Here is a 23,411-nt window from a genome sequence, read left to right as displayed (position 1 = left end):
GCTTTCGGAGAGAGAAGTGAAAAACTTACGGCACCTGGGATTCCCAGGCGGTCTTCCATCCAGGTACTAACCAGGCCCTGCTCTGCTTAGCTTCCGAGATCAGACGAAATCGGGCGGAACTAGAGAGGTATGGCCGTACGCTGCTTTTTATCTTTTTCCTAATCCTTTAAAACGTGTCAAAGATAATCAGAAGAGTTTCTTTTTCTAAAATTGAAGCAGTTCTTAGGATTGGCAAGAGAGGTTCCTAAAACCTGAAGGTAACTTTACTTTTCTTCACTGGCAATTCTAACATGTTGGGTTAGCACCTGTATTTCAACGGCTAAATTACAAACAAAAGTATGCCAATTGTTAAATGTTGATCAACACTAATTTAGCAACCATGAAACGGAATCAATTTTGATGATATTGTCTAAGTTCCTTATATATCCAACGTTAAAACAACACTAAACATGCATCTCTTCGACAATGTGATGTACTTTTTGTAATTTGTAGGTGTACAATCTGCGGCGCTCGGCGGCTTTCAGAGAGAAGTGAAAAAGCTTACGGCACCTGGGATTCCCAGGCGGTCTTCCATCCAGGTACTAACCAGGCCCTGCTCTGCTTAGCTTCCGAGATCAGACGAGATCGGGCGGAACCAGAGAGGTATGGCCGTAAGCTGCTTTTTATCTTTTTCCTAATCCTTTATAATGCGTCAAAAAATTATGTCACGCCTGCCGTTGGCATCTTTGTGTGGGTTAAATAAGGGTATGCAAAGCAGGCTGTGACATCCTATGCCGAAAATTGGATGGACTAGAGAAGACCCGCCCAGGAGTCCCAGCCAATCGGTGGATGGCCATTGCAGTCCCCGCCACCTCAAATGGCCTGACGATGGTATGGACGTAAGCCACCTTTCATCTTCTTCCTATTGCATCTCTTCTACAATGTGAAATACTTTTTACAATTGTGTAGGTGTACAATCTGCGGCGCTGGGCGGCTTTCGGAGAGAGAAGTGAAAAAGCTTACGGCACCTGGGATTCCCAGGCGGTCTTCCATCCAGGTACTAACCAGGCCCTGCTCTGCTTAGCTTCCGAGATCAGACGAGATCGGGCGGAACCAGAGAGGTATGGCCGTAAGCTGCTTTTTATCTTTTTCCTAATCCTTTATAATGCGTCAAAAAATTATGTCACGCCTGCCGTTGGCATCTTTGTGTGGGTTAAATAAGGGTATGCAAAGAAGGCTGTGACATCCTATGCCGAAAATTGGATGGACTAGAGAAGACCCGCCCAGGAGTCCCAGCCAATCGGTGGATGGCCATTGCAGTCCCCGCCACCTCAAATGGCCTGACGATGGTATGGACATAAGCCACCTTTCATCTTCTTCCTATTGCATCTCTTCTACAATGTGAAATACTTTTTACAATTGTGTGGGTGTACAATCTGCGGCGCTGGGCGGCTTTCGGAGAGAGAAGTGAAAAAGCTTACGGCACCTGGGATTCCCAGGCGGTCTTCCATCCAGGTACTAACCAGGCCCTGCTCTGCTTAGCTTCCGAGATCAGACGAAATCGGGCGGAACTAGAGAGGTATGGCCGTACGCTGCTTTTTATCTTTTTCCTAATCCTTTAAAACGTGTCAAAGATAATCAGAAGAGTTTCTTTTTCTAAAATTGAAGCAGTTCTTAGGATTGGCAAGAGAGGTTCCTAAAACCTGAAGGTAACTTTACTTTTCTTCACTGGCAATTCTAACATGTTGGGTTAGCACCTGTATTTCAACGGCTAAATTACAAACAAAAGTATGCCAATTGTTAAATGTTGATCAACACTAATTTAGCAACCATGAAACGGAATCAATTTTGATGATATTGTCTAAGTTCCTTATATATCCAACGTTAAAACAACACTAAACATGCATCTCTTCGACAATGTGATGTACTTTTTGTAATTTGTAGGTGTACAATCTGCGGCGCTCGGCGGCTTTCAGAGAGAAGTGAAAAAGCTTACGGCACCTGGGATTCCCAGGCGGTCTTCCATCCAGGTACTAACCAGGCCCTGCTCTGCTTAGCTTCCGAGATCAGACGAGATCGGGCGGAACCAGAGAGGTATGGCCGTAAGCTGCTTTTTATCTTTTTCCTAATCCTTTAAAACGTGTCAAAGATAATCAGAAGAGTTTCTTTTTCTAAAATTGAAGCAGTTCTTAGGATTGGCAAGAGAGGTTCCTAAAACCTGAAGGTAACTTTACTTTTCTTCACTGGCAATTCTAACATGTTGGGTTAGCACCTGTATTTCAACGGCTAAATTACAAACAAAAGTATGCCAATTGTTAAATGTTGATCAACACTAATTTAGCAACCATGAAACGGAATCAATTTTGATGATATTGTCTAAGTTCCTTATATATCCAACGTTAAAACAACACTAAACATGCATCTCTTCGACAACGTGATATACTTTTTGTAATTTGTAGGTGTACAATCTGCGGCGCTCGGCGGCTTTCAGAGAGAAGTGAAAAAGCTTACGGCACCTGGGATTCCCAGGCGGTCTTCCATCCAGGTACTAACCAGGCCCTGCTCTGCTTAGCTTCCGAGATCAGACGAGATCGGGCGGAACCAGAGAGGTATGGCCGTAAGCTGCTTTTTATCTTTTTCCTAATCCTTTATAATGCGTCAAAAAATTATGTCACGCCTGCCGTTGGCATCTTTGTGTGGGTTAAATAAGGGTATGCAAAGAAGGCTGTGACATCCTATGCCGAAAATTGGATGGACTAGAGAAGACCCGCCCAGGAGTCCCAGCCAATCGGTGGATGGCCATTGCAGTCCCCGCCACCTCAAATGGCCTGACGATGGTATGGACGTAAGCCACCTTTCATCTTCTTCCTATTGCATCTCTTCTACAATGTGAAATACTTTTTACAATTGTGTGGGTGTACAATCTGCGGCGCTGGGCGGCTTTCGGAGAGAGAAGTGAAAAAGCTTACGGCACCTGGGATTCCCAGGCGGTCTTCCATCCAGGTACTAACCAGGCCCTGCTCTGCTTAGCTTCCGAGATCAGACGAGATCGGGCGGAACTTTTTTTTTTTTTTTATCTTTTATTATCAAAAATACATGACATTTTATTTTAAAATACATACAACCCAGAGGGTACCGACATACAAAACAAAATAAAACACTACACAAAACCATACGAAAGAAAACCCTAAAACAAAGGGCCTTCTAGGGGGTAATCCACACAACCTTATTTTCACACAACCATATGGTTCACAAGGAGAAGCATAACTTCTCTTCATCAATGCTACATATTGTGGTACCTTCCATAAAATGTTTCTTGCACCATTCCCTTTTACACATAAATAACAGCTTTACATGCGCTTTAAACATATTCTTGAACATTTCAATTACGTCTGTTTTTTTGTGATCAAATAGCGCCCTGTTCCTTTTTAAGAGTACCGCATATCTCGCAAAGCCAAGAATGGTGTTGGTTGCAATTGTTGTACTATCTTTCTTTTTTGGCAAGCCAAAAAGCCAGACCCACTCCCACTGGCCAATGTGTTTGGCCCCCACTCCACAACAGGTCGTCAATATAGATTTGATATATGTGTGAATGGAATTTAAACCGGAACATTTCAAAAATAGATGCTCCAGATCTTCGTCTTCCCTTTCACACACAGCACACGTCCTTTGACAAATGTTTTTGTGGATCTGATGCAGGACAATACTAGTGTATATCCTCCTGTGCCTCAGCTTGAAATCTGCTTGGAATAAAGCATGTGGTAGGTGAGGTACATCTAAATTTAACCAAATGGTCCCCATCTGCTCATCTGGGAAAAGTTCCTTCCACCTTTTCTCCGATGCAGGCTTCATGGCCACTTTCCGTACCAGTATGTTATAAATGCATTTTGTTTTGGCTTTACCTATTGGCGTATACTTGTCCCCGAGGCACAGAAGGAATTCCATTTCATCGTCCTGCATCCGCTCCTCGTCATCTGTAAGGTGTAACCAATCATTGTCCACACAGTTAAATACTCTTGCACCAACATCTCTAATTTGTTTTGCTCTATACCTAACATTGGCTCTTTTGAGGCCTACTTCCGTTTTGTTTATATCAAAAACCCAATCTCCTGCTGCTTTACATATGCTCCCCAAGGAGGTCAACCCCGCACTCTCGAGTGCTTTCGACACAATGGGCCTTCCTGCATAAACAAAGAAAGGGGAGTTGAGAAAAGGTAACTGCATCACGTGCGCTCTCCATTTGCAGTCAAGGCTGAGGTGGGGAAGAATCTTGTCCCAAGCCTCCAGCACCTCACGATAGAACCCCGGCAGCCCCCCAATCACATCCCTGGGACTGAAGGCACCTAAATTGAAGTAGCTCTTCTCTCCGTATTCAGCCAGGAGCCCTGCCAGGGTGTCTTTCCAAGGATGCTTCCTCTTCGCATCCAAAAACCGTCCAAGCATTTTAACCCTTAGCGCATCTCTTTTGGCACCAATATCCATCAGAGTTAGACCCCCCTCCTCTTTCTTAGCTATTAAGGTCTTGCGTGCTATCATATTTCCCTTCCCCCTCCACAAAAAAGAGGATGTCACACTATTCAGAGAATGGAGCGCCCATTCGGGCAGCTCGCAAGATCCCAAAATATGTACAATTGTTGACAGTACCAGCGCATTACACACTTTTACCTTCCCTCTGATGGTAAGCCCACGGGCCTGCCACATATTACAGATATTTCTAGTTCGTTTTATGGCTTCATGCCAGTTTTTATCCCGGGCAGCGCTTTCGTTTTTCCCTATATACACTCCTAAAACTTTCCTCTCATCTACTAATTTGAAACCCCATTTATTTATATCCATGCTATTTTCTTTAAACACCATTATTTCTGATTTCCCACTGTTAACTTTAGCTCCCGAAGCCTTTTCGTAATCATTTATATGATTCATTACCCTCTCTATATATGTACTATTTCTTAAAAATATATTAATATCATCTGCATACTGTACTACTTTTAAATTCCTATTCCCATTCGTATTGATCCCCACTATCCTATCATCGTTATTTATCATTAAAGCCAACGGTTCTACCACCAGGCTGAAGAGCGTAGCTGACATAGGGCATCCCTGTCGTATTGACCTCCGCAGCCCCACCTGATCGGTCAGGAACCCATTTACCTTAATCCTGCTTCTGGCATTCACATACAATAATTTAACCCAGTTAATATATCTCTCCCCAAAACCATATTTACTTAACACCTCCCACAAAAAACTATGCTCTACTCGATCAAACGCTTTCTCTAGATCGATCCCCAATAAACACCCACCTTCCCTATTTAGGATCCCCACTACATTTTTTACCGTTATTATATTATCATTAATCTCCCTGCCTGGAATACCATACGTTTGCGTTTCTGTAACAATACCTTTTATCACCTCCCTCATCCTAAAGGCTAATATTTTTGCAATGATTTTATAATCCATATTTAAAACACTTATTGGTCTGTAATAGTCTAACTTATCTTTACTCCCTTTCTTCTTGTATATTAATGTGATGATCCCCTCCGTAAGCTTATCTGAAGTTTTTTTTTCCTTCTCCATTTCTTCAAACACTTGAAGCAGGATTGGGGAGAAAAACTCTGGGAAACCCTGATACAGTTCTGCCGTAAGTCCGTCGGACCCCGGGCTCTTATTCTTTTTAAGATTTTTGATTGCAGTCTCTATGTCCTGTACAGCTATATCCTTATCACAAAGGACTTTGTCATTTGCACTTATTTTTTTCTCAATGTGGCTGGTAATCCGTTCTATCTGCTCTTTCTCTGGGCTTTGCCCTTTATATAACTCCTCATAGTATTTATGTACTATACCCAATATCTCATCTTTTTCTTTACATATCACACCACTTTTGTTCTGCAGTTGCTGTATATGTTGTCTCTCCTGCGTTACTTTTTCCAGCCCCAAGAAGTAAGCCGTGCTTCTTTCCCCTTCAAGCAGTGCCTGAGACCTACTCCTCACCGCTGCACCTTTGCATCTTTTGGCCTCAAACTCTGCAAGTTTTATTTTATACACTTCATATTCCTCGCTACTATACTTTTCATCCAATTCCATCTTTTCTATTTCCACATTCAACAACTCGTTTATTATACTTTCCTTTCTCTTTTCTTCCCATCTTTTCTCTCGACTATAGTTGATACTTAATTTTTTGATTCTCAGTTTAATATCTTCCCAGAATTCTATTTTATTATCAACATATTTTATACCACTCATTCCATTAATTAATAGATTCCTGATCTTATTTTTATATATCTTGTCCTCTAATAAGCTGTTATTGTGGCACCATATCCCTCTTCCCCTTTTAACAGTGACATCTCCCAACTTCAATTCAATTTGAGCATGATCGCTCCATGTGTTGAATATGTACTGAATGTCATAAGTCTGTCTGATCATCCCTGATGCTACCAGAGCCAAATCTATACGGGACTGCTTTAATCGACCCTGCACGATTTGCCTCCTTGAAAACCCTCTAGTGCTGGGGTGGAGTACCCTCCACACATCAATCAAGTTTGAACCCGAAATTAGGTTTTTGAGTACCGTCCTACTTGAATCATTCTTATATGTGTTGTTTTTAGAGCTATCTCTGTTGCTCAGAACCACGTTAAAGTCTCCTATTATTATAGTTTTGTTGTTGATCCACCTATTTAAATCCATAAAAAATTTCTTCCTATCATTCTCTACGTTCGGAGCATGTATATTTATTAATCTAATAATTTCATCATTGACTAAAATTTCTAGAATTATACATTTACCATCATTGCCTCTATAAATACATTTGCTATTGGTATCATGTTGTTTTTTTATCAACACCGCTACTCCTCCTGTTCTTCCACTTCCTTCAGCAGAGTATACCGTCCCTCTCCAATGCTTGTGTACATATTTGGTTGTGATCAAGTCCCAGTGTGTTTCTTGAAGACACAATATGTCTGTCAGATGGTTCTTACTAAACACTGCTTGAATCTTGTCTGCATTTCTGAAACCATTTGTATTTAGGGAGGTTATACTTATATCCACAGAACCCATTAGCGCATACATAAATATTATTATCATGAACGTGTTCATTATGGCTTATCCTTAGAGCAAGGATTTTTTTTCTTCCTTGCCCTGTTTTTCCCCCCCTGCTCCCCCCGCCTCTTTCTCACCTCGATTATTTTTTCCACATCCATTTCAGAGTCTGATGCGGTATCCAGCAGCAAAGGTGGAGTCCCACCGGTGTTGACGTCCACTGCATCCAGGGTGGCTCCCATCCCCAAAAACTCACTCTCTATTGCCTCAGCGGTAGGTGGCGTGCTCTCTGGAGCCCTGTTCTGCACCTCTGTCTCTTGCCCAAACGCCTGTGTCTTTTCAGGCTCCTCCTGCAACAGTGGTTTTCTCAGCCTGCCGTCCTGCACCTTCCCTTTTCCTTGGCTTGGCGCCGCCTCAGGTGCAGCCGTTGAAACGGTCGTCTCCTCCTCAGCCGCTTCCAGCCATTCCGGAAATACCTCCAGCACGCCCACGCTGCTCTCATCCTCTTCCTCATGACCACCTGCATCCTCGTCGCTGCCGCCGATCCCCTCCTTGTCGCTTTCTCCTTCTTCCTCACCCCTCTCTTGGGTGCTGGCTCCAGTTTGGCTTGGTTCCTCCTCCCGCATGTTACATCTGCAATGCTCCGTCTCCTCCCCGCATAGGGTACACTTTTTCTGATGTTTTCGGGGGCATTCTCTGGCGTAGTGCCCCTGTACCCCACACTGGTGGCACATAAACTCCGGACAGTCCCGTACTATGTGTCCTGGCTGCATGCACATCCGGCACACCCTCACCTGTTTGTCATGCAACACCCTGAAATATTCTGCCCCCAATACAGTGTTGAATTTTGTAGAATATGGGAGTGACTGTACATGTTCATTAAATCTGACCCGGACAAATCTTGTCCCGTCTGCCACCTTGGTGCCTGGCCACATCCGTCTTTTATAAGGGGAGACCGCAGAGACCCCCCAACCCCTCAGTTTGCACTCAATCTCAGTGTCCTCTATATAATATGGTAGGTTGAGAAAAGAAACAACCAGTTCATCATTGCTGATTTCCCTTGCATGGACCTTGGTATCACCTATTTTGAAGCCATCCATGAGCCTCTGCTTCCCTTTTGGGTGGCTCATGGTGACTTCATACTTCTTTGGGTTTATCACCCGGCAGGCCATGAGTCCTCCACAAATCTCCTTAATGCAGTGCATCAGTTCCATTACAGGGATCGTAATATCCCCCTCTGTCTCCACACTCACGGTCAAGCTCCGCTGTCTTTTCCCGTCCTCATTGTTATTCTCGCCGTCATTCCCACTTGTCTTCTCCTTTCTTTGTCCATCTGCCATCATCTTCATCATTGGCATCTGTCCACTTTGTGTTTGTTCACGCTGTTGGTCCATCATTGAAAAAAGGGATGAAAAAAAACCCTGACACAAAAAAGGATAATTCCTTCGAGTATGCACAAAACCCGGTAAAAAAGAAAAATGTCCCCCAGACAGTGTAACACTGCTGGGGGATATTAAACAACAAAGTCTCACAAAGAAAAACAATCTCACTCAGAGCATTGAAATCTCAAGAAAAAAGAGAAGGGAAAAAAGTCCTCCAAAAGACGTGTGCCAAACAAATCTAGCTTGTAACTCACTTCCTGCAATGGGCGGAGCCTTCACATGTGATCAGACGAGATCGGGCGGAACCAGAGAGGTATGGCCGTAAGCTGCTTTTTATCTTTTTCCTAATCCTTTATAATGCGTCAAAAAATTATGTCACGCCTGCCGTTGGCATCTTTGTGTGGGTTAAATAAGGGTATGCAAAGAAGGCTGTGACATCCTATGCCGAAAATTGGATGGACTAGAGAAGACCCGGCCAGGAGTCCCAGCCAATCGGTGGATGGCCATTGCAGTCCCCGCCACCTCAAATGGCCTGACGATGGTATGGACGTAAGCCACCTTTCATCTTCTTCCTATTGCATGTCTTCTACAATGTGAATTTTTTTTTACAATTGTGCAGGTGTACAATTTACGGCGCTGGGCGGCTTTCAGAGAGAGAAGTGAAAAAGCTTACGGCACCTGGGATTCCCAGGCGGTCTTCCATCCAGGTACTAACCAGGCCCTGCTCTGCTTAGCTTCCGAGATCAGACGAGATCGGGCGGAACCAGAGAGGTATGGCCGTAAGCTGCTTTTTATCTTTTTCCTAATCCTTTATAATGCGTCAAAAAATTATGTCACGCCTGCCGTTGGCATCTTTGTGTGGGTTAAATAAGGGTATGCAAAGAAGGCTGTGACATCCTATGCCGAAAATTGGATGGACTAGAGAAGACCCGGCCAGGAGTCCCAGCCAATCGGTGGATGGCCATTGCAGTCCCCGCCACCTCAAATGGCCTGACGATGGTATGGACGTAAGCCACCTTTCATCTTCTTCCTATTGCATGTCTTCTACAATGTGAATTTTTTTTTACAATTGTGCAGGTGTACAATTTACGGCGCTGGGCGGCTTTCAGAGAGAGAAGTGAAAAAGCTTACGGCACCTGGGATTCCCAGGCGGTCTTCCATCCAGGTACTAACCAGGCCCTGCTCTGCTTAGCTTCCGAGATCAGACGAGATCGGGCGGAACCAGAGAGGTATGGCCGTAAGCTGCTTTTTATCTTTTTCCTAATCCTTTAGAACGTGTCAAAGATAATCAGAAAAGTTTCTTTTTCTAAAATTGAAGCAGTTCTTAGGATTGGCAAGAGAGGTTCCTAAAGCCTGAAGGTAACTTTACTTTTCTTCACTGGCAATTCTAACATGTTGGGTTAGCACCTGTATTTCAACGGCTAAATTACAAACAATAGTATGCCAATCGTAAATGTTGATCAACACTAATTTAGCAATCATGAAACGGAATCATTTTGGATAATATTGTCTAATTTCCTTTCATATCCAACGTTAAAACAACACTAAACATGTATCTCTTCTACAATGTGATATTCTTTTTGTAATTTGTAGGTGTACAATCTGCGGCGCTCGGCGGCTTTCGGAGAGAGAAGTGAAAAAGCTTACGGCACCTGGGATTCCCAGGCGGTCTTCCATCCAGGTACTAACCAGGCCCTGCTCTGCTTAGCTTCCGAGATCAGACGAGATCGGGCGGAACCAGAGAGGTATGGCCGTAAGCTGCTTTTTATCTTTTTCCTAATCCTTTATAATGCGTCAATGAATTATGACACGCCTGCCGTTGGCATCTTTGTGTGGGTTAAATAAGGGTATGCAAAGAAGGCTGTGACATCCCATGCCGAAAATTGGATGGACTAGAGAAGACCCGCCCAGGGGTCCCAGCCAATCGGTGAATGGCCATTGCAGTCCCCGCCACCTCAAACGGCCTGACGATGGTATGGACGTAAGCCACCTTTCATCTTCTTCCTATTGCATGTCTTCTACAATGTGAAATTTTTTTTACAATTGTGCAGGTGTACAATTTACGGCGCTGGGCGGCTTTCAGAGAGAGAAGTGAAAAAGCTTACGGCACCTGGGATTCCCAGGCGGTCTTCCATCCAGGTACTAACCAGGCCCTGCTCTGCTTAGCTTCCGAGATCAGACGAGATCGGGCGGAACCAGAGAGGTATGGCCGTAAGCTGCTTTTTATCTTTTTCCTAATCCTTTAGAACGTGTCAAAGAAAATCAGAAAAGTTTCTTTTTCTAAAATTGAAGCAGTTCTTAGGATTGGCAAGAGAGGTTCCTAAAGCCTGAAGGTAACTTTACTTTTCTTCACTGGCAATTCTAACATGTTGGGTTAGCACCTGTATTTCAACGGCTAAATTACAAACAATAGTATGCCAATCGTAAATGTTGATCAACACTAATTTAGCAATCATGAAACGGAATCATTTTGGATAATATTGTCTAATTTCCTTTCATATCCAACGTTAAAACAACACTAAACATGTATCTCTTCTACAATGTGATATTCTTTTTGTAATTTGTAGGTGTACAATCTGCGGCGCTCGGCGGCTTTCGGAGAGAGAAGTGAAAAAGCTTACGGCACCTGGGATTCCCAGGCGGTCTTCCATCCAGGTACTAACCAGGCCCTGCTCTGCTTAGCTTCCGAGATCAGACGAGATCGGGCGGAACCAGAGAGGTATGGCCGTAAGCTGCTTTTTATCTTTTTCCTAATCCTTTATAATGCGTCAATGAATTATGACACGCCTGCCGTTGGCATCTTTGTGTGGGTTAAATAAGGGTATGCAAAGAAGGCTGTGACATCCCATGCCGAAAATTGGATGGACTAGAGAAGACCCGCCCAGGGGTCCCAGCCAATCGGTGAATGGCCATTGCAGTCCCCGCCACCTCAAATGGCCTGACGATGGTATGGACGTAAGCCACCTTTCATCTTCTTCCTATTGCATGTCTTCTACAATGTGAATTTTTTTTTACAATTGTGCAGGTGTACAATTTACGGCGCTGGGCGGCTTTCAGAGAGAGAAGTGAAAAAGCTTACGGCACCTGGGATTCCCAGGCGGTCTTCCATCCAGGTACTAACCAGGCCCTGCTCTGCTTAGCTTCCGAGATCAGACGAGATCGGGCGGAACCAGAGAGGTATGGCCGTAAGCTGCATTTTATCTTTTTCCTAATCCTTTAGAACGTGTCAAAGAAAATCAGAAAAGTTTCTTTTTCTAAAATTGAAGCAGTTCTTAGGATTGGCAAGAGAGGTTCCTAAAGCCTGAAGGTAACTTTACTTTTCTTCACTGGCAATTCTAACATGTTGGGTTAGCACCTGTATTTCAACGGCTAAATTACAAACAATAGTATGCCAATCGTAAATGTTGATCAACACTAATTTAGCAATCATGAAACGGAATCATTTTGGATAATATTGTCTAATTTCCTTTCATATCCAACGTTAAAACAACACTAAACATGTATCTCTTCTACAATGTGATATTCTTTTTGTAATTTGTAGGTGTACAATCTGCGGCGCTCGGCGGCTTTCGGAGAGAGAAGTGAAAAAGCTTACGGCACCTGGGATTCCCAGGCGGTCTTCCATCCAGGTACTAACCAGGCCCTGCTCTGCTTAGCTTCCGAGATCAGACGAGATCGGGCGGAACCAGAGAGGTATGGCCGTAAGCTGCTTTTTATCTTTTTCCTAATCCTTTATAATGCGTCAATGAATTATGACACGCCTGCCGTTGGCATCTTTGTGTGGGTTAAATAAGGGTATGCAAAGAAGGCTGTGACATCCCATGCCGAAAATTGGATGGACTAGAGAAGACCCGCCCAGGGGTCCCAGCCAATCGGTGAATGGCCATTGCAGTCCCCGCCACCTCAAACGGCCTGACGATGGTATGGACGTAAGCCACCTTTCATCTTCTTCCTATTGCATGTCTTCTACAATGTGAAATTTTTTTTACAATTGTGCAGGTGTACAATTTACGGCGCTGGGCGGCTTTCAGAGAGAGAAGTGAAAAAGCTTACGGCACCTGGGATTCCCAGGCGGTCTTCCATCCAGGTACTAACCAGGCCCTGCTCTGCTTAGCTTCCGAGATCAGACGAGATCGGGCGGAACCAGAGAGGTATGGCCGTAAGCTGCTTTTTATCTTTTTCCTAATCCTTTAGAACGTGTCAAAGAAAATCAGAAAAGTTTCTTTTTCTAAAATTGAAGCAGTTCTTAGGATTGGCAAGAGAGGTTCCTAAAGCCTGAAGGTAACTTTACTTTTCTTCACTGGCAATTCTAACATGTTGGGTTAGCACCTGTATTTCAACGGCTAAATTACAAACAATAGTATGCCAATCGTAAATGTTGATCAACACTAATTTAGCAATCATGAAACGGAATCATTTTGGATAATATTGTCTAATTTCCTTTCATATCCAACGTTAAAACAACACTAAACATGTATCTCTTCTACAATGTGATATTCTTTTTGTAATTTGTAGGTGTACAATCTGCGGCGCTCGGCGGCTTTCGGAGAGAGAAGTGAAAAAGCTTACGGCACCTGGGATTCCCAGGCGGTCTTCCATCCGGGTACTAACCAGGCCCTGCTCTGCTTAGCTTCCGAGATCAGACGAGATCGGGCGGAACCAGAGAGGTATGGCCGTAAGCTGCTTTTTATCTTTTTCCTAATCCTTTATAATGCGTCAATGAATTATGACACGCCTGCCGTTGGCATCTTTGTGTGGGTTAAATAAGGGTATGCAAAGAAGGCTGTGACATCCCATGCCGAAAATTGGATGGACTAGAGAAGACCCGCCCAGGGGTCCCAGCCAATCGGTGAATGGCCATTGCAGTCCCCGCCACCTCAAATGGCCTGACGATGGTATGGACGTAAGCCACCTTTCATCTTCTTCCTATTGCATGTCTTCTACAATGTGAATTTTTTTTTACAATTGTGCAGGTGTACAATTTACGGCGCTGGGCGGCTTTCAGAGAGAGAAGTGAAAAAGCTTACGGCACCTGGGATTCCCAGGCGGTCTTCCATCCAGGTACTAACCAGGCCCTGCTCTGCTTAGCTTCCGAGATCAGACGAGATCGGGCGGAACCAGAGAGGTATGGCCGTAAGCTGCATTTTATCTTTTTCCTAATCCTTTAGAACGTGTCAAAGAAAATCAGAAAAGTTTCTTTTTCTAAAATTGAAGCAGTTCTTAGGATTGGCAAGAGAGGTTCCTAAAGCCTGAAGGTAACTTTACTTTTCTTCACTGGCAATTCTAACATGTTGGGTTAGCACCTGTATTTCAACGGCTAAATTACAAACAATAGTATGCCAATCGTAAATGTTGATCAACACTAATTTAGCAATCATGAAACGGAATCATTTTGGATAATATTGTCTAATTTCCTTTCATATCCAACGTTAAAACAACACTAAACATGTATCTCTTCTACAATGTGATATTCTTTTTGTAATTTGTAGGTGTACAATCTGCGGCGCTCGGCGGCTTTCGGAGAGAGAAGTGAAAAAGCTTACGGCACCTGGGATTCCCAGGCGGTCTTCCATCCAGGTACTAACCAGGCCCTGCTCTGCTTAGCTTCCGAGATCAGACGAGATCGGGCGGAACCAGAGAGGTATGGCCGTAAGCTGCTTTTTATCTTTTTCCTAATCCTTTATAATGCGTCAATGAATTATGACACGCCTGCCGTTGGCATCTTTGTGTGGGTTAAATAAGGGTATGCAAAGAAGGCTGTGACATCCCATGCCGAAAATTGGATGGACTAGAGAAGACCCGCCCAGGGGTCCCAGCCAATCGGTGAATGGCCATTGCAGTCCCCGCCACCTCAAATGGCCTGACGATGGTATGGACGTAAGCCACCTTTCATCTTCTTCCTATTGCATCTCTTCTACAATGTGAAATCTTTTTTACAATTGTGCAGGTGTACAATTTACGGCGCTGGGCGGCTTTCAGAGAGAGAAGTGAAAAAGCTTACGGCACCTGGGATTCCCAGGCGGTCTTCCATCCAGGTACTAACCAGGCCCTGCTCTGCTTAGCTTCCGAGATCAGACGAGATCGGGCGGAACCAGAGAGGTATGGCCGTAAGCTGCTTTTTATCTTTTTCCTAATCCTTTATAATGCGTCAATGAATTATGACACGCCTGCCGTTGGCATCTTTGTGTGGGTTAAATAAGGGTATGCAAAGAAGGCTGTGACATCCCATGCCGAAAATTGGATGGACTAGAGAAGACCCGCCCAGGGGTCCCAGCCAATCGGTGAATGGCCATTGCAGTCCCCGCCACCTCAAATGGCCTGACGATGGTATGGACGTAAGCCACCTTTCATCTTCTTCCTATTGCATCTCTTCTACAATGTGACATTTTTTTTACAATTGTGTAGGTGTACAATCTACGGCGCTGGGCGGCTTTCAGAGAGAGAAGTGAAAAAGCTTACAGCACCTGGGATTCCCAGGCGGTCTTCCATCCAGGTACTAACCAGGCCCTGCTCTGCTTAGCTTCCGAGATCAGACGAGATTGGGCGGAACCAGAGAGGTATGGCCGTAAGCTGCTTTTTATCTTTTTCCTAATCCTTTATAATGCGTCAATGAATTATGACACGCCTGCCGTTGGCATCTTTGTGTGGGTTAAATAAGGGTATGCAAAGAAGGCTGTGACATCCCATGCCGAAAATTGGATGGACTAGAGAAGACCCGCCCAGGGGTCCCAGCCAATCGGTGAATGGCCATTGCAGTCCCCGCCACCTCAAATGGCCTGACGATGGTATGGACGTAAGCCACCTTTCATCTTCTTCCTATTGCATGTCTTCTTTAATGTGAAATTTTTTTTACAATTGTGCAGGTGTACAATTTACGGCGCTGGGCGGCTTTCAGAGAGAGAAGTGAAAAAGCTTACGGCACCTGGGATTCCCAGGCGGTCTTCCATCCAGGTACTAACCAGGCCCTGCTCTGCTTAGCTTCCGAGATCAGACGAGATCGGGCGGAACCAGAGAGGTATGGCCGTAAGCTGCTTTTCATCTTTTTCCTAATCCTTTAAAACGTGTCAAAGATAATCAGAAGTTTCTTTTTCTAAAATTGAAGCAGTTCTTAGCATTGGCAAGAGAGGTTCCTAAAGCCTGAAGGTAACTTTACTTTTCTTCACTGGCAATTCTAACATGTTGGGTTAGCACCTGTATTTCAACGGCTAAATTACAAACAATAGTATGCCAATCGTAAATGTTGATCAACACTAATTTAGCAATCATGAAACGGAATCATTTTGGATAATATTGTCTAATTTCCTTTCATATCCAACGTTAAAACAACACTAAACATGTATCTCTTCTACAATGTGATATTCTTTTTGTAATTTGTAGGTGTACAATCTGCGGCGCTCGGCGGCTTTCGGAGAGAGAAGTGAAAAAGCTTACGGCACCTGGGATTCCCAGGCGGTCTTCCATCCAGGTACTAACCAGGCCCTGCTCTGCTTAGCTTCCGAGATCAGACGAGATCGGGCGGAACCAGAGAGGTATGGCCGTAAGCTGCTTTTTATCTTTTTCCTAATCCTTTATAATGCGTCAAAAAATTATGTCACGCCTGCCGTTGGCATCTTTGTGTGGGTTAAATAAGGGTATGCAAAGAAGGCTGTCACATCCTATGCCGAAAATTGGATGGACTAGAGAAGACCCGGCCAGGAGTCCCAGCCAATCGGTGGATGGCCATTGCAGTCCCCGCCACCTCAAATGGCCTGACGATGGTATGGACGTAAGCCACCTTTCATCTTCTTCCTATTGCATCTCTTCTACAATGTGAAATACTTTTTACAATTGTGTAGGTGTACAATCTGCGGCGCTGGGCGGCTTTCGGAGAGAGAAGTGAAAAAGCTTACGGCACCTGGGATTCCCAGGCGGTCTTCCATCCAGGTACTAACCAGGCCCTGCTCTGCTTAGCTTCCGAGATCAGACGAGATCGGGCGGAACCAGAGAGGTATGGCCGTAAGCTGCTTTTTATCTTTTTCCTAATCCTTTAGAACGTGTCAAAGATAATCAGAAGAGTTTCTTTTTCTAAAATTGAAGCAGTTCTTAGGATTGGCAAGAGAGGTTCCTAAAACCTGAAGGTAACTTTACTTTTCTTCACTGGCAATTCTAACATGTTGGGTTAGCACCTGTATTTCAACGGCTAAATTACAAACAAAAGTAGGCCAATTGTTAAATGTTGATCAACACTAATTTAGCAACCATGAAACGGAATCAATTTTGATGATATTGTCTAAGTTCCTTATATATCCAACGTTAAAACAACACTAAACATGCATCTCTTCGACAATGTGATATACTTTTTGTAATTTGTAGGTGTACAATCTGCGGCGCTCGGCGGCTTTCAGAGAGAAGTGAAAAAGCTTACGGCACCTGGGATTCCCAGGCGGTCTTCCATCCAGGTACTAACCAGGCCCTGCTCTGCTTAGCTTCCGAGATCAGACGAGATCGGGCGGAACCAGAGAGGTATGGCCGTAAGCTGCTTTTTATCTTTTTCCTAATCCTTTATAATGCGTCAAAAAATTATGTCACGCCTGCCGTTGGCATCTTTGTGTGGGTTAAATAAGGGTATGCAAAGAAGGCTGTGACATCCTATGCCGAAAATTGGATGGACTAGAGAAGACCCGGCCAGGAGTCCCAGCCAATCGGTGGATGGCCATTGCAGTCCCCGCCACCTCAAATGGCCTGACGATGGTATGGACGTAAGCCACCTTTCATCTTCTTCCTATTGCATGTCTTCTACAATGTGAATTTTTTTTTACAATTGTGCAGGTGTACAATTTACGGCGCTGGGCGGCTTTCAGAGAGAGAAGTGAAAAAGCTTACGGCACCTGGGATTCCCAGGCGGTCTTCCATCCAGGTACCAACCAGGCCCTGCTCTGCTTAGCTTCCGAGATCAGACGAGATCGGGCGGAACCAGAGAGGTATGGCCGTAAGCTGCATTTTATCTTTTTCCTAATCCTTTAGAACGTGTCAAAGAAAATCAGAAAAGTTTCTTTTTCTAAAATTGAAGCAGTTCTTAGGATTGGCAAGAGAGGTTCCTAAAGCCTGAAGGTAACTTTACTTTTCTTCACTGGCAATTCTAACATGTTGGGTTAGCACCTGTATTTCAACGGCTAAATTACAAACAATAGTATGCCAATCGTAAATGTTGATCAACACTAATTTAGCAATCATGAAACGGAATCATTTTGGATAATATTGTCTAATTTCCTTTCATATCCAACGTTAAAACAACACTAAACATGTATCTCTTCTACAATGTGATATTCTTTTTGTAATTTGTAGGTGTACAATCTGCGGCGCTCGGCGGCTTTCGGAGAGAGAAGTGAAAAAGCTTACGGCACCTGGGATTCCCAGGCGGTCTTCCATCCAGGTACTAACCAGGCCCTGCTCTGCTTAGCTTCCGAGATCAGACGAGATCGGGCGGAACCAGAGAGGTATGGCCGTAAGCTGCTTTTTATCTTTTTCCTAATCCTTTATAATGCGTCAATGAATTATGACACGCCTGCCGTTGGCATCTTTGTGTGGGTTAAATAAGGGTATGCAAAGAAGGCTGTGACATCCCATGCCGAAAATTGGATGGACTAGAGAAGACCCGCCCAGGGGTCCCAGCCAATCGGTGAATGGCCATTGCAGTCCCCGCCACCTCAAACGGCCTGACGATGGTATGGACGTAAGCCACCTTTCATCTTCTTCCTATTGCATGTCTTCTACAATGTGAAATTTTTTTTACAATTGTGCAGGTGTACAATTTACGGCGCTGGGCGGCTTTCAGAGAGAGAAGTGAAAAAGCTTACGGCACCTGGGATTCCCAGGCGGTCTTCCATCCAGGTACTAACCAGGCCCTGCTCTGCTTAGCTTCCGAGATCAGACGAGATCGGGCGGAACCAGAGAGGTATGGCCGTAAGCTGCTTTTTATCTTTTTCCTAATCCTTTAGAACGTGTCAAAGAAAATCAGAAAAGTTTCTTTTTCTAAAATTGAAGCAGTTCTTAGGATTGGCAAGAGAGGTTCCTAAAGCCTGAAGGTAACTTTACTTTTCTTCACTGGCAATTCTAACATGTTGGGTTAGCACCTGTATTTCAACGGCTAAATTACAAACAATAGTATGCCAATCGTAAATGTTGATCAACACTAATTTAGCAATCATGAAACGGAATCATTTTGGATAATATTGTCTAATTTCCTTTCATATCCAACGTTAAAACAACACTAAACATGTATCTCTTCTACAATGTGATATTCTTTTTGTAATTTGTAGGTGTACAATCTGCGGCGCTCGGCGGCTTTCGGAGAGAGAAGTGAAAAAGCTTACGGCACCTGGGATTCCCAGGCGGTCTTCCATCCGGGTACTAACCAGGCCCTGCTCTGCTTAGCTTCCGAGATCAGACGAGATCGGGCGGAACCAGAGAGGTATGGCCGTAAGCTGCTTTTTATCTTTTTCCTAATCCTTTATAATGCGTCAATGAATTATGACACGCCTGCCGTTGGCATCTTTGTGTGGGTTAAATAAGGGTATGCAAAGAAGGCTGTGACATCCCATGCCGAAAATTGGATGGACTAGAGAAGACCCGCCCAGGGGTCCCAGCCAATCGGTGAATGGCCATTGCAGTCCCCGCCACCTCAAATGGCCTGACGATGGTATGGACGTAAGCCACCTTTCATCTTCTTCCTATTGCATGTCTTCTACAATGTGAATTTTTTTTTACAATTGTGCAGGTGTACAATTTACGGCGCTGGGCGGCTTTCAGAGAGAGAAGTGAAAAAGCTTACGGCACCTGGGATTCCCAGGCGGTCTTCCATCCAGGTACTAACCAGGCCCTGCTCTGCTTAGCTTCCGAGATCAGACGAGATCGGGCGGAACCAGAGAGGTATGGCCGTAAGCTGCATTTTATCTTTTTCCTAATCCTTTAGAACGTGTCAAAGAAAATCAGAAAAGTTTCTTTTTCTAAAATTGAAGCAGTTCTTAGGATTGGCAAGAGAGGTTCCTAAAGCCTGAAGGTAACTTTACTTTTCTTCACTGGCAATTCTAACATGTTGGGTTAGCACCTGTATTTCAACGGCTAAATTACAAACAATAGTATGCCAATCGTAAATGTTGATCAACACTAATTTAGCAATCATGAAACGGAATCATTTTGGATAATATTGTCTAATTTCCTTTCATATCCAACGTTAAAACAACACTAAACATGTATCTCTTCTACAATGTGATATTCTTTTTGTAATTTGTAGGTGTACAATCTGCGGCGCTCGGCGGCTTTCGGAGAGAGAAGTGAAAAAGCTTACGGCACCTGGGATTCCCAGGCGGTCTTCCATCCAGGTACTAACCAGGCCCTGCTCTGCTTAGCTTCCGAGATCAGACGAGATCGGGCGGAACCAGAGAGGTATGGCCGTAAGCTGCTTTTTATCTTTTTCCTAATCCTTTATAATGCGTCAATGAATTATGACACGCCTGCCGTTGGCATCTTTGTGTGGGTTAAATAAGGGTATGCAAAGAAGGCTGTGACATCCCATGCCGAAAATTGGATGGACTAGAGAAGACCCGCCCAGGGGTCCCAGCCAATCGGTGAATGGCCATTGCAGTCCCCGCCACCTCAAATGGCCTGACGATGGTATGGACGTAAGCCACCTTTCATCTTCTTCCTATTGCATCTCTTCTACAATGTGAAATCTTTTTTACAATTGTGCAGGTGTACAATTTACGGCGCTGGGCGGCTTTCAGAGAGAGAAGTGAAAAAGCTTACGGCACCTGGGATTCCCAGGCGGTCTTCCATCCAGGTACTAACCAGGCCCTGCTCTGCTTAGCTTCCGAGATCAGACGAGATCGGGCGGAACCAGAGAGGTATGGCCGTAAGCTGCTTTTTATCTTTTTCCTAATCCTTTATAATGCGTCAATGAATTATGACACGCCTGCCGTTGGCATCTTTGTGTGGGTTAAATAAGGGTATGCAAAGAAGGCTGTGACATCCCATGCCGAAAATTGGATGGACTAGAGAAGACCCGCCCAGGGGTCCCAGCCAATCGGTGAATGGCCATTGCAGTCCCCGCCACCTCAAATGGCCTGACGATGGTATGGACGTAAGCCACCTTTCATCTTCTTCCTATTGCATCTCTTCTACAATGTGACATTTTTTTTACAATTGTGTAGGTGTACAATCTACGGCGCTGGGCGGCTTTCAGAGAGAGAAGTGAAAAAGCTTACAGCACCTGGGATTCCCAGGCGGTCTTCCATCCAGGTACTAACCAGGCCCTGCTCTGCTTAGCTTCCGAGATCAGACGAGATTGGGCGGAACCAGAGAGGTATGGCCGTAAGCTGCTTTTTATCTTTTTCCTAATCCTTTATAATGCGTCAATGAATTATGACACGCCTGCCGTTGGCATCTTTGTGTGGGTTAAATAAGGGTATGCAAAGAAGGCTGTGACATCCCATGCCGAAAATTGGATGGACTAGAGAAGACCCGCCCAGGGGTCCCAGCCAATCGGTGAATGGCCATTGCAGTCCCCGCCACCTCAAATGGCCTGACGATGGTATGGACGTAAGCCACCTTTCATCTTCTTCCTATTGCATGTCTTCTTTAATGTGAAATTTTTTTTACAATTGTGCAGGTGTACAATTTACGGCGCTGGGCGGCTTTCAGAGAGAGAAGTGAAAAAGCTTACGGCACCTGGGATTCCCAGGCGGTCTTCCATCCAGGTACTAACCAGGCCCTGCTCTGCTTAGCTTCCGAGATCAGACGAGATCGGGCGGAACCAGAGAGGTATGGCCGTAAGCTGCTTTTCATCTTTTTCCTAATCCTTTAAAACGTGTCAAAGATAATCAGAAGTTTCTTTTTCTAAAATTGAAGCAGTTCTTAGCATTGGCAAGAGAGGTTCCTAAAGCCTGAAGGTAACTTTACTTTTCTTCACTGGCAATTCTAACATGTTGGGTTAGCACCTGTATTTCAACGGCTAAATTACAAACAATAGTATGCCAATCGTAAATGTTGATCAACACTAATTTAGCAATCATGAAACGGAATCATTTTGGATAATATTGTCTAATTTCCTTTCATATCCAACGTTAAAACAACACTAAACATGTATCTCTTCTACAATGTGATATTCTTTTTGTAATTTGTAGGTGTACAATCTGCGGCGCTCGGCGGCTTTCGGAGAGAGAAGTGAAAAAGCTTACGGCACCTGGGATTCCCAGGCGGTCTTCCATCCAGGTACTAACCAGGCCCTGCTCTGCTTAGCTTCCGAGATCAGACGAGATCGGGCGGAACCAGAGAGGTATGGCCGTAAGCTGCTTTTTATCTTTTTCCTAATCCTTTATAATGCGTCAAAAAATTATGTCACGCCTGCCGTTGGCATCTTTGTGTGGGTTAAATAAGGGTATGCAAAGAAGGCTGTGACATCCTATGCCGAAAATTGGATGGACTAGAGAAGACCCGGCCAGGAGTCCCAGCCAATCGGTGGATGGCCATTGCAGTCCCCGCCACCTCAAATGGCCTGACGATGGTATGGACGTAAGCCACCTTTCATCTTCTTCCTATTGCATCTCTTCTACAATGTGAAATACTTTTTACAATTGTGTAGGTGTACAATCTGCGGCGCTGGGCGGCTTTCGGAGAGAGAAGTGAAAAAGCTTACGGCACCTGGGATTCCCAGGCGGTCTTCCATCCAGGTACTAACCAGGCCCTGCTCTGCTTAGCTTCCGAGATCAGACGAGATCGGGCGGAACCAGAGAGGTATGGCCGTAAGCTGCTTTTTATCTTTTTCCTAATCCTTTAGAACGTGTCAAAGATAATCAGAAGAGTTTCTTTTTCTAAAATTGAAGCAGTTCTTAGGATTGGCAAGAGAGGTTCCTAAAACCTGAAGGTAACTTTACTTTTCTTCACTGGCAATTCTAACATGTTGGGTTAGCACCTGTATTTCAACGGCTAAATTACAAACAAAAGTAGGCCAATTGTTAAATGTTGATCAACACTAATTTAGCAACCATGAAACGGAATCAATTTTGATGATATTGTCTAAGTTCCTTATATATCCAACGTTAAAACAACACTAAACATGCATCTCTTCGACAATGTGATATACTTTTTGTAATTTGTAGGTGTACAATCTGCGGCGCTCGGCGGCTTTCAGAGAGAAGTGAAAAAGCTTACGGCACCTGGGATTCCCAGGCGGTCTTCCATCCAGGTACTAACCAGGCCCTGCTCTGCTTAGCTTCCGAGATCAGACGAGATCGGGCGGAACCAGAGAGGTATGGCCGTAAGCTGCTTTTTATCTTTTTCCTAATCCTTTATAATGCGTCAAAAAATTATGTCACGCCTGCCGTTGGCATCTTTGTGTGGGTTAAATAAGGGTATGCAAAGAAGGCTGTGACATCCTATGCCGAAAATTGGATGGACTAGAGAAGACCCGGCCAGGAGTCCCAGCCAATCGGTGGATGGCCATTGCAGTCCCCGCCACCTCAAATGGCCTGACGATGGTATGGACGTAAGCCACCTTTCATCTTCTTCCTATTGCATCTCTTCTACAATGTGAAATACTTTTTACAATTGTGTAGGTGTACAATCTGCGGCGCTGGGCGGCTTTCGGAGAGAGAAGTGAAAAAGCTTACGGCACCTGGGATTCCCAGGCGGTCTTCCATCCAGGTACTAACCAGGCCCTGCTCTGCTTAGCTTCCGAGATCAGACGAGATCGGGCGGAACCAGAGAGGTATGGCCGTAAGCTGCTTTAATATCTTTTTCCTAATCCTTTAGAACGTGTCAAAGATAATCAGAAAAGTTTCTTTTTCTAAAATTGAAGCAGTTCTTAGGATTGGCAAGAGAGGTTCCTAAAACCTGAAGGTAACTTTACTTTTCTTCACTGGCAATTCTAACATGTTGGGTTAGCACCTGTATATCAACGGCTAAATTACAAACAAAAGTATGCCAATTGTTAAATGTTGATCAACACTAATTTAGCAACCATGAAACGGAATCAATTTTGAT

General features: G+C 44.4%; 35 non-coding genes and 1 pseudogene across 35 annotated transcripts; all 36 read right to left on the bottom strand.

Annotated features, from left to right (window-relative positions):
* Positions 1-22: 22 nt before the first annotated feature.
* LOC134105024 (5S ribosomal RNA) lies at positions 23-141 on the bottom strand (annotated as a pseudogene).
* Positions 142-537: 396 nt separating this feature from the next.
* Positions 538-656, bottom strand: LOC134104795 (5S ribosomal RNA). Its single transcript, XR_009942177.1, has one exon. It is a non-coding gene; the product is annotated as a 5S ribosomal RNA (ribosomal RNA).
* Positions 657-995: 339 nt separating this feature from the next.
* LOC134104793 (5S ribosomal RNA) lies at positions 996-1,114 on the bottom strand. Its single transcript, XR_009942175.1, has one exon. It is a non-coding gene; the product is annotated as a 5S ribosomal RNA (ribosomal RNA).
* A 339-nt stretch (positions 1,115-1,453) lies between these two features.
* LOC134104995 (5S ribosomal RNA) lies at positions 1,454-1,572 on the bottom strand. Its single transcript, XR_009942359.1, has one exon. It is a non-coding gene; the product is annotated as a 5S ribosomal RNA (ribosomal RNA).
* A 396-nt stretch (positions 1,573-1,968) lies between these two features.
* LOC119205075 (5S ribosomal RNA) lies at positions 1,969-2,087 on the bottom strand. The gene has a single exon (XR_005117367.1). It is a non-coding gene; the product is annotated as a 5S ribosomal RNA (ribosomal RNA).
* A 396-nt stretch (positions 2,088-2,483) lies between these two features.
* Positions 2,484-2,602, bottom strand: LOC119205080 (5S ribosomal RNA). The gene has a single exon (XR_005117372.2). It is a non-coding gene; the product is annotated as a 5S ribosomal RNA (ribosomal RNA).
* Positions 2,603-9,059: 6,457 nt separating this feature from the next.
* On the bottom strand, positions 9,060-9,178 carry LOC134104792 (5S ribosomal RNA). The gene has a single exon (XR_009942174.1). It is a non-coding gene; the product is annotated as a 5S ribosomal RNA (ribosomal RNA).
* Positions 9,179-9,517: 339 nt separating this feature from the next.
* On the bottom strand, positions 9,518-9,636 carry LOC134104791 (5S ribosomal RNA). Its single transcript, XR_009942173.1, has one exon. It is a non-coding gene; the product is annotated as a 5S ribosomal RNA (ribosomal RNA).
* A 397-nt stretch (positions 9,637-10,033) lies between these two features.
* LOC134104790 (5S ribosomal RNA) lies at positions 10,034-10,152 on the bottom strand. Its single transcript, XR_009942172.1, has one exon. It is a non-coding gene; the product is annotated as a 5S ribosomal RNA (ribosomal RNA).
* A 339-nt stretch (positions 10,153-10,491) lies between these two features.
* On the bottom strand, positions 10,492-10,610 carry LOC134104789 (5S ribosomal RNA). Its single transcript, XR_009942171.1, has one exon. It is a non-coding gene; the product is annotated as a 5S ribosomal RNA (ribosomal RNA).
* A 397-nt stretch (positions 10,611-11,007) lies between these two features.
* Positions 11,008-11,126, bottom strand: LOC134104788 (5S ribosomal RNA). Its single transcript, XR_009942170.1, has one exon. It is a non-coding gene; the product is annotated as a 5S ribosomal RNA (ribosomal RNA).
* A 339-nt stretch (positions 11,127-11,465) lies between these two features.
* Positions 11,466-11,584, bottom strand: LOC134104786 (5S ribosomal RNA). The gene has a single exon (XR_009942169.1). It is a non-coding gene; the product is annotated as a 5S ribosomal RNA (ribosomal RNA).
* Positions 11,585-11,981: 397 nt separating this feature from the next.
* LOC134104785 (5S ribosomal RNA) lies at positions 11,982-12,100 on the bottom strand. Its single transcript, XR_009942168.1, has one exon. It is a non-coding gene; the product is annotated as a 5S ribosomal RNA (ribosomal RNA).
* A 339-nt stretch (positions 12,101-12,439) lies between these two features.
* Positions 12,440-12,558, bottom strand: LOC134104783 (5S ribosomal RNA). The gene has a single exon (XR_009942166.1). It is a non-coding gene; the product is annotated as a 5S ribosomal RNA (ribosomal RNA).
* Positions 12,559-12,955: 397 nt separating this feature from the next.
* On the bottom strand, positions 12,956-13,074 carry LOC134104888 (5S ribosomal RNA). The gene has a single exon (XR_009942261.1). It is a non-coding gene; the product is annotated as a 5S ribosomal RNA (ribosomal RNA).
* Positions 13,075-13,413: 339 nt separating this feature from the next.
* LOC134104782 (5S ribosomal RNA) lies at positions 13,414-13,532 on the bottom strand. Its single transcript, XR_009942165.1, has one exon. It is a non-coding gene; the product is annotated as a 5S ribosomal RNA (ribosomal RNA).
* A 397-nt stretch (positions 13,533-13,929) lies between these two features.
* LOC134104781 (5S ribosomal RNA) lies at positions 13,930-14,048 on the bottom strand. Its single transcript, XR_009942164.1, has one exon. It is a non-coding gene; the product is annotated as a 5S ribosomal RNA (ribosomal RNA).
* Positions 14,049-14,387: 339 nt separating this feature from the next.
* Positions 14,388-14,506, bottom strand: LOC134104780 (5S ribosomal RNA). Its single transcript, XR_009942163.1, has one exon. It is a non-coding gene; the product is annotated as a 5S ribosomal RNA (ribosomal RNA).
* Positions 14,507-14,845: 339 nt separating this feature from the next.
* Positions 14,846-14,964, bottom strand: LOC134104987 (5S ribosomal RNA). The gene has a single exon (XR_009942351.1). It is a non-coding gene; the product is annotated as a 5S ribosomal RNA (ribosomal RNA).
* A 339-nt stretch (positions 14,965-15,303) lies between these two features.
* On the bottom strand, positions 15,304-15,422 carry LOC134104779 (5S ribosomal RNA). The gene has a single exon (XR_009942162.1). It is a non-coding gene; the product is annotated as a 5S ribosomal RNA (ribosomal RNA).
* Positions 15,423-15,817: 395 nt separating this feature from the next.
* On the bottom strand, positions 15,818-15,936 carry LOC134104777 (5S ribosomal RNA). The gene has a single exon (XR_009942160.1). It is a non-coding gene; the product is annotated as a 5S ribosomal RNA (ribosomal RNA).
* A 339-nt stretch (positions 15,937-16,275) lies between these two features.
* On the bottom strand, positions 16,276-16,394 carry LOC134104775 (5S ribosomal RNA). Its single transcript, XR_009942159.1, has one exon. It is a non-coding gene; the product is annotated as a 5S ribosomal RNA (ribosomal RNA).
* Positions 16,395-16,790: 396 nt separating this feature from the next.
* LOC134104774 (5S ribosomal RNA) lies at positions 16,791-16,909 on the bottom strand. The gene has a single exon (XR_009942158.1). It is a non-coding gene; the product is annotated as a 5S ribosomal RNA (ribosomal RNA).
* A 339-nt stretch (positions 16,910-17,248) lies between these two features.
* On the bottom strand, positions 17,249-17,367 carry LOC134104947 (5S ribosomal RNA). The gene has a single exon (XR_009942315.1). It is a non-coding gene; the product is annotated as a 5S ribosomal RNA (ribosomal RNA).
* A 397-nt stretch (positions 17,368-17,764) lies between these two features.
* Positions 17,765-17,883, bottom strand: LOC134104773 (5S ribosomal RNA). The gene has a single exon (XR_009942157.1). It is a non-coding gene; the product is annotated as a 5S ribosomal RNA (ribosomal RNA).
* Positions 17,884-18,222: 339 nt separating this feature from the next.
* On the bottom strand, positions 18,223-18,341 carry LOC134104772 (5S ribosomal RNA). The gene has a single exon (XR_009942156.1). It is a non-coding gene; the product is annotated as a 5S ribosomal RNA (ribosomal RNA).
* A 397-nt stretch (positions 18,342-18,738) lies between these two features.
* Positions 18,739-18,857, bottom strand: LOC134104887 (5S ribosomal RNA). Its single transcript, XR_009942260.1, has one exon. It is a non-coding gene; the product is annotated as a 5S ribosomal RNA (ribosomal RNA).
* A 339-nt stretch (positions 18,858-19,196) lies between these two features.
* On the bottom strand, positions 19,197-19,315 carry LOC134104770 (5S ribosomal RNA). The gene has a single exon (XR_009942154.1). It is a non-coding gene; the product is annotated as a 5S ribosomal RNA (ribosomal RNA).
* A 397-nt stretch (positions 19,316-19,712) lies between these two features.
* Positions 19,713-19,831, bottom strand: LOC134104769 (5S ribosomal RNA). The gene has a single exon (XR_009942153.1). It is a non-coding gene; the product is annotated as a 5S ribosomal RNA (ribosomal RNA).
* Positions 19,832-20,170: 339 nt separating this feature from the next.
* LOC134104768 (5S ribosomal RNA) lies at positions 20,171-20,289 on the bottom strand. Its single transcript, XR_009942152.1, has one exon. It is a non-coding gene; the product is annotated as a 5S ribosomal RNA (ribosomal RNA).
* Positions 20,290-20,628: 339 nt separating this feature from the next.
* Positions 20,629-20,747, bottom strand: LOC134104986 (5S ribosomal RNA). Its single transcript, XR_009942350.1, has one exon. It is a non-coding gene; the product is annotated as a 5S ribosomal RNA (ribosomal RNA).
* A 339-nt stretch (positions 20,748-21,086) lies between these two features.
* Positions 21,087-21,205, bottom strand: LOC134104767 (5S ribosomal RNA). The gene has a single exon (XR_009942151.1). It is a non-coding gene; the product is annotated as a 5S ribosomal RNA (ribosomal RNA).
* Positions 21,206-21,600: 395 nt separating this feature from the next.
* LOC134104766 (5S ribosomal RNA) lies at positions 21,601-21,719 on the bottom strand. Its single transcript, XR_009942150.1, has one exon. It is a non-coding gene; the product is annotated as a 5S ribosomal RNA (ribosomal RNA).
* A 339-nt stretch (positions 21,720-22,058) lies between these two features.
* On the bottom strand, positions 22,059-22,177 carry LOC134104764 (5S ribosomal RNA). The gene has a single exon (XR_009942149.1). It is a non-coding gene; the product is annotated as a 5S ribosomal RNA (ribosomal RNA).
* Positions 22,178-22,573: 396 nt separating this feature from the next.
* On the bottom strand, positions 22,574-22,692 carry LOC134104763 (5S ribosomal RNA). Its single transcript, XR_009942148.1, has one exon. It is a non-coding gene; the product is annotated as a 5S ribosomal RNA (ribosomal RNA).
* Positions 22,693-23,031: 339 nt separating this feature from the next.
* LOC134104762 (5S ribosomal RNA) lies at positions 23,032-23,150 on the bottom strand. The gene has a single exon (XR_009942147.1). It is a non-coding gene; the product is annotated as a 5S ribosomal RNA (ribosomal RNA).
* Between the last annotated feature and the right edge of the window lie 261 nt (positions 23,151-23,411).

Source organism: Pungitius pungitius, chromosome 14, assembly GCF_949316345.1.
Source record: "Pungitius pungitius chromosome 14, fPunPun2.1, whole genome shotgun sequence".
Classification (NCBI taxonomy): Eukaryota; Metazoa; Chordata; class Actinopteri; order Perciformes; family Gasterosteidae; genus Pungitius; species Pungitius pungitius.
Note: the sequence above shows the minus strand (reverse complement) of the source record. Positions and strands in the feature narration are given on the sequence as shown.